Genomic DNA, 6,529 nt, shown 5'->3' with positions numbered 1-6,529 from the left:
GAGCACTCGGGGCGGCGCGGCGGCGAAGGCGCCGGGCGATGGGGAGACGGGCCGCGACGGCGGCGACACGCGCGCGGGCCGGGAGGGCCCTGCCTGGGCCCCGGCGGGCCGGCGGCGGCGGGGACGCGCGGGGGCCACGTGGCGCTCGCGAAGTGGAGGAGGGAGGTGGCGGAGGCGACGTGGCACGTCCCCATTGGTCGGGCGACATGGCCGGTTGCGGTGGGCATGTCCGGACGGCGGCGGACATGTCCGGTGGCACGGAGGAGCGGGGCTAGGGTTTCATCTGCGCGAGATTTTCGGGGAAGGCCACATATTTATAGGTAGAGGGAGCTAGGAGAGTCCAAATGAGGAGCGGTTTTTGGCCACGCGATCGTGATCGAACGACCGAGAGCATGGAGGGGATTTAGATGGGTTTTGGGCCACTTTGGAAGGGGTGTTGGGCTGCACACAAAAGAGGCTTTTACGGTTACCCGGTTAACCGTTGGAGTATCAAACGGACTCCAAATGGCACGAAACTTGACAGGCGGTCTATCGGTGATGTACCAAGGCCGCTTGGCAAACCTCGGGCCATTCCGAGAAAGTTTAATACACGCACACAAAAGAGAGGAAGGGGGCGCCGGGGAACATAGGAGTGCCGGATTGCAAAACAGACAACGGGAAAATGCTCGGATGCATGAGATGAACACGTATGCAAAATGAGATGCACATGATGACATGATATGAAATGCAGATGATGACATGGCAAAGACGGCGAATAACTGGCGGACACCTGGCGCATCGAATCTGGGGCGTTACACTGTTCAGCGTATGGTGCTTCTTCGGATTGAACTTCCATAGAGGACGGCTTCGGCTTTGGCATGGGAGAATCCGGCGAACTAGCATCACCTAGATTACATCGACAAGTTTGACATCCTTGTCCACCATGCTTTGAACGCGCGTCTGCAGCGCTATCAGCTCATCTGGCGAGCACCAGTTCGGGCTCTTCTCGACCTAGGAGGTAAGTCGCATGGGAGCGCCGGAGTTGAATTCGGCAGCTGCGGCCCAGGTGGCGCCGCGGGGTTCTGTGATGTAGAACCACTGTTTCCGCCATTCCTTTACCATCTCCACTAAAGTGCCTTTTGCCCAGGAGAGGTTGGCCAGCTTGCTCACCATGGCGCCTCGGCACTCCGCGTGCTGGCCATCCACCACCTTTGACTTCATGTTGAAGACCTTAAGCCACAGCCCGAAGTGGGTTTGGATGCGGAGGAAGGCCTCACACATGACGATGAATGCCGAGATGTTGAGCAAGGAGTTCGGGGCCAAATCATGGAAATCTAAGCCATAATAATACCTCAGTCCACGGGCGAAAGGGTGAAGTGGAAACCCTAGTCCACGGACGAAGTGAGGGAGGAAAACTACCCTCTCAGTAGGCTTCGAGGTGGGGACGACTTGCCCCTGGGCTGGAAGATGGTGGGCGATTTCCTTCGTCAAGTACCCGGCCGCCCAAAGCTCGGCAATGTCCTTCTCCTTGACGGAGGAGATCATCCACTTGCCTTGACCTCCGGATCCGGACATGGTCGGATGCTTTCCGGAGAAGGAGAAAGATGGGGACTTGGGTGCTGGAGCTCAAGGATGGAAGGGCAGAGAGAGAAAAGGCGTGGGTGAAGAAAGGGGATGCTTTTCTCGTTATAAAGGCAGTGAATGTTGAACGCCTCCCGACTCGCCTCAAAACTCGTCTATTCCCAAGGCTGTGTAAACGGCACCGTTGGGTTACCCATGCCCGTATTGATGAGAATCCCGTAATAAGGGGACACGATCTCTGCTTTGACAAGACGTGCCAATGGCAACCGTCTCGAAACATGGAACGGCAGACGAAAAACGGTTCGAAATTATGACCGGACAGACGTGATGTCATGTTACAAAAAGTTGTCAGCGGATTGGACTCGTGTAAAATTATATTCTCTCTGCGGTTGTGTGTGGTATGTGTGTTACAGGTCCGGACAAGTTCAATACGTTTGAAGACTACCTTGGAGTTCGGAAGGAGGAACCCACCTTGCAATGCCAAAAACAGACCTACGCGCCGGATACCTTATCATTGAAGCCAGGTTCAGGGGCTACTGAGGGAGTCCTAGACTAAGGGGTCCTCAGGCGTCCGGCCTATTAGCTATGGGCTGGACTGATGGGCTGTGAAGATGTGAAGACCGAAGACTGCACCCGTGTCCGGATGGGACTCTCCTTGGCGTGGAAGGCAAGCTTGGCGACCAAATATGTAGATTCATTTCTTTGTAACCGACCTTGTGTAACCCTAGATCCTCCCGGTGTCTATATAAACCGGAGGACTTAGTCCGGAGGGGGGAGATTCATTATCATAGTCATAAAGGCTAGACTTCTAGGGTTTAGCCATTACGATCTCGTGGTAGATCAACTCTTGTAATACTCATATTCATCAAGATCAATCAAGCAGGAAGTAGGTTATTACCTCCATAGAGAGGGCCCAAACCTGGGTAAACATCATGCCGCCTGGGTAAACCTGGGTAAACACCGACACTCCCCAAACCTTCTTAACTTCTTGGCACAAAATAGTGGCTGCCATCTTCATTCAAGCGACCTCCTCTAGTTTGTTGAGATAGACAAGCTAACTTCTAGGATAAGACCTTACCAATGGTTGTATTAAATCAATTTTAATGATCATACCCCCTCTAGCTAATGATCCACCTATTGTAGTGGTAACAACTTGGAAATTCACAAGTTTCAGGACATAATGTAACAAATCTAAGAAGTGGCACCGTGGATCAAATTTTGTGGATCTATTCAATAAGATGGTGCAGCTTCTATTCACATAAACAGAGAATACTCACCGTGTGGCCCGGATGAACATCAACATGTCCTCAGCGGCTACCACCCGCAAGCACCTGGCCACTCCCTGTGCCATGCTCACGCCCACCATTGCCGTGAGTATCGACCACGCGCCCTGCTACGAGCGGCCTTGCGCTATTGCCTGCCGCACCCTCTGGTAGGCCCACATCCTATCGGTCACCGTCACCGTCAGATGTACGTGTGGAGCACCAGCAAGGAGGAGGACGGTACTGCGAGAGGAAGAGGAGGCACCATCGTCGGAGATAGAGGTGGCTAGGGTTAGCCACGGGGCCGCACATGGGGCCAGAACAGCGAGGCGGCTGCATATGTTGGAAGAATGGAGATCTCGTCGGAGTCGGTAGCGCCATGGGGGCACCAATCGACAGCGGAGGCAGGCGGTAGTAATGCACGCGCACAAAAGAGAGAGATTGGGAAAAGGGAGAGAGGCGAGCGAACCAGAAACAGAAAGGGATGGCGATCTCAGAGGTCGATGGCGGCAATATTGGACCTCGGCGGTAGCGATCTTGGACCTCGACCGCAACGCGATCACGCCCTGCCTTGCCATTGGGTTCCGCGAGGCGACGGAGGTCGGCGAAGGAGGAATACGGTGCGGCGGTGGCTCCTCCCAGACCTCGGTGGCGGCGGCTCCTCTCGGATCTCGGTGATGGCGAAGGGCTCTCGCCGCTGGGGCGGCCTGACGATCGACCTGGGAAACAGATCGCGGGGAGCCTCGTCTAACATGCGTGCGATTCGTTTGTTGTTTTTTTAGCTGGTTTAATTTCGTAGGTTTTTTTCTGTAGATTTTTTGGCCGTTTTTCTATGGTTCGACCGGAGGTTCGGAGCATCGCTAACACAGCACTTTTTTGTTTGATGGGTGTGGGGGGATCGCTGGGAGTTTTTTTTTGGTTCGATGTGTCTACTTGTGAGGTGGGAGGGAGGACGGAAATAAACCAGGGGAGGTGGGACGAAAATTAACCGTGGAAGCGAGACTACCAACTGGGACATTAGGAATAGAGATGTCTCAATTGGTAGTCTCCATCGGTTAATTTTCGTCCCACCTCTCCTATTTTTTTGTCCCAACTCCCATCTTTGTCGGGTTTTTTCGTCCTCCTACTACCTCCCACGCAACGATGTCGTTGCACCTAACACACGCAAAAAGAAAACCGTACCAAAAACCAGGTAGCGAGGCCCCTCAACGAAAAAAAGCGAACGAGAAATGTAGTAGTCAGGCCCCCTCGCATCCCCACCCACCCGTGCCCCTTCCCCTCGCAACTCTTCCTCCCGAGCCCCGACCCCAGGCTAGGGTTCCATACGCCGCCACCGGTGTCTCACCCCCTCACCACATACGCTTCTCTCCTTTCCATCCCCACCTAAGGTCCTCAATCGCCATCACGAGGTCCGAGAAGAGAGGGCCGCCGCACCGTCTTTCTCCTCCACTGACCTCCGAGGCGCCCTACTTGTGGGACGACGCCGCCGCCGCCTTGCGGAACCCCATGGCAGGGCAGGGCGTGGTCGAGTTGCGGGCAGGGAAGAGCGGCGCCGACGCCGTGCATAGCCAGTTCGTGCGAGGACAAGGACTGCCGCCGCCAGGGTCGCGGCGACCACGGACGTGGAGCTGCTGAAGCGGTTCCTCAAAATCATGTCTATTAGTATTAGTGTTTCTTCTCTCTCTCTCTCTCTCTCTCTATATATATATATATATATATATATATATATATACATATACATAAACACTATTCTGATCACGGGATCAGAATAATATTTTGATCACAACCTGAACTTCCCATAACGCACCTGAACTTCCATGTGTACAAACCCGACCTTCGGGCTATCTTCGCAACCGTGGCTTCCCCTGCGAATTATTCTGGTCGGTAGTGTTGTGTGGGATGTGACTGTAAACCAGATACTCATACCTGCATCTAAATGCTCATTCTGATTCATAATTTTGCATTTTGGCGGATTCACTCTCGGGGCGGATGAACTCATGTCTGTTTATAAGTTTAATGCATTCACTGGATGTTCTCGAACCTCGAACATGATGTTAATTTGGTGTAAGTACAAGTTTCATGGGCAATTTGTCGTTAATTTCAACGGATTTGATTTGAGGCTCTGTGTTCTTCCTCCACGGGAGTGTCTGCCGCTTCTGTAGTTTTTTTTATTTTTATTTGAATATAGAGGGCGGATTTGATTGCAGTAGTGAGATTGGACCGTTCATGCGTTGTTAATTCGATCGGGAAGGCGAATACACCCCTGAAATCGGGCGATTGGATCTCGTGTCGGCCCGTGCTGGTTTTCGGTTCTTCAATGAGACAGCTTGGTTGATTTATCGTTTTGATGTCAGGGCGCAATAGGATATTGTTCGAGGTCGCGGACTGAGAAGGTGTAGTCACCCAAGTGATTAAATCTAAAAAGCAAATTCGATAATGCGTTTTTTTCAGTGATTCTACTGTCTATGTTACAGAGTTGGACTTCTGCACCTTTTGTGCTTGAACTTCCCTCGTTTTAATGCATGTTTTTTGGGCGATGCTCCAATACGATCTGTTCGATTGGTGTTGTTATAAAAATGTTGTGTACTTTTTTTTTGTTTTTCAGAGTACTCATATACGTAAATGTGGAGGTGGTCCATAGATACACAAATCATCCTTTTTATATTTATTCTGTCTTCGGGACTAGTTTTTTGGATCATCCACATTCTGTGGTAGTAATTGGACTTCTCTGGTACCGGTGATTGAACTTCCTGATTTCCATATTGCAAGGTGGTGCAACATCGCACTCTATTATTTTTTTTGTTTTTTTTTGTAATTTTCAATTTTCTAATTTGGGTTTTAGTTTGTTCCGTGGCAACTATGGAATTATTCCCAAATATGCATGCATACCTTACTTTTTTTAGTAACATGTTTTCATACTTCAAACAGTGGTAGAACTTTAGTTTGTGTTTAACGTGAACTTACAAGATTTTTGCTTCTGTGTAATTTGTCTTTTCTACATGTTCACTTGATGTTTTTTCAAAACGTCGAACTTCTGTGTTTTTGCAACTTGAACTTACCTTTATTTAGAACATTTGATTAGTTAACTTACGCCTTGTGCATTTTGTTTCTTCGACACTAAACATTATTATTCCTCAGGTGCTTCTTTCTTAGTTTTTTATGTGACAGCAAAAATTTTCTTGAATGCAGTTCATCTTTTTGACATTGATATTCCAGGACAGATTACATTCCAGAAATCAAAAACCCTTAGAAGATTTCTTCTGCAATTTTGTTGTAACTAGTGTGTAAGTGTGGAGCTGGATCACAAGCACTAGCTTCAGTAGGATCTGGACTTCTTTTTTATTAATGGTTGAACTTATGGTTTTGGAGATTGCACTCCACATTGGAAGGCGAAGGTGCATGATGCTCTATATTTTCTATGATTCGTTTTCTTTGTAATTTTAATTCTCCAGATGTTTTTTTAGACTTTTGTCTCGTGAGAAATCATGGGATTAGCCCAAGTATGGGCCGAGATAGGAACGAGCCGGAGCAGGCGACGACGCGACGTGCCACGTCGTCGCATGCGGAGGCGAGTCTGTCACATCCATGACCCCACTATCTATCTTAGGGTTTTTAGGGTTTAGGGTGCGTGCGGTGGGGGTGGAAACAGAATAACCGCATTGCGTCCTGTCAAATCCTAGCGCGCAGCAATGTGGTAGCGCGAGGCC

The sequence above is a fragment of the Triticum dicoccoides genome, chromosome 4B, assembly GCF_002162155.2.
Source record: "Triticum dicoccoides isolate Atlit2015 ecotype Zavitan chromosome 4B, WEW_v2.0, whole genome shotgun sequence".
In the NCBI taxonomy this organism is placed as follows: domain Eukaryota; kingdom Viridiplantae; phylum Streptophyta; class Magnoliopsida; order Poales; family Poaceae; genus Triticum; species Triticum dicoccoides.
Note: the sequence above shows the minus strand (reverse complement) of the source record.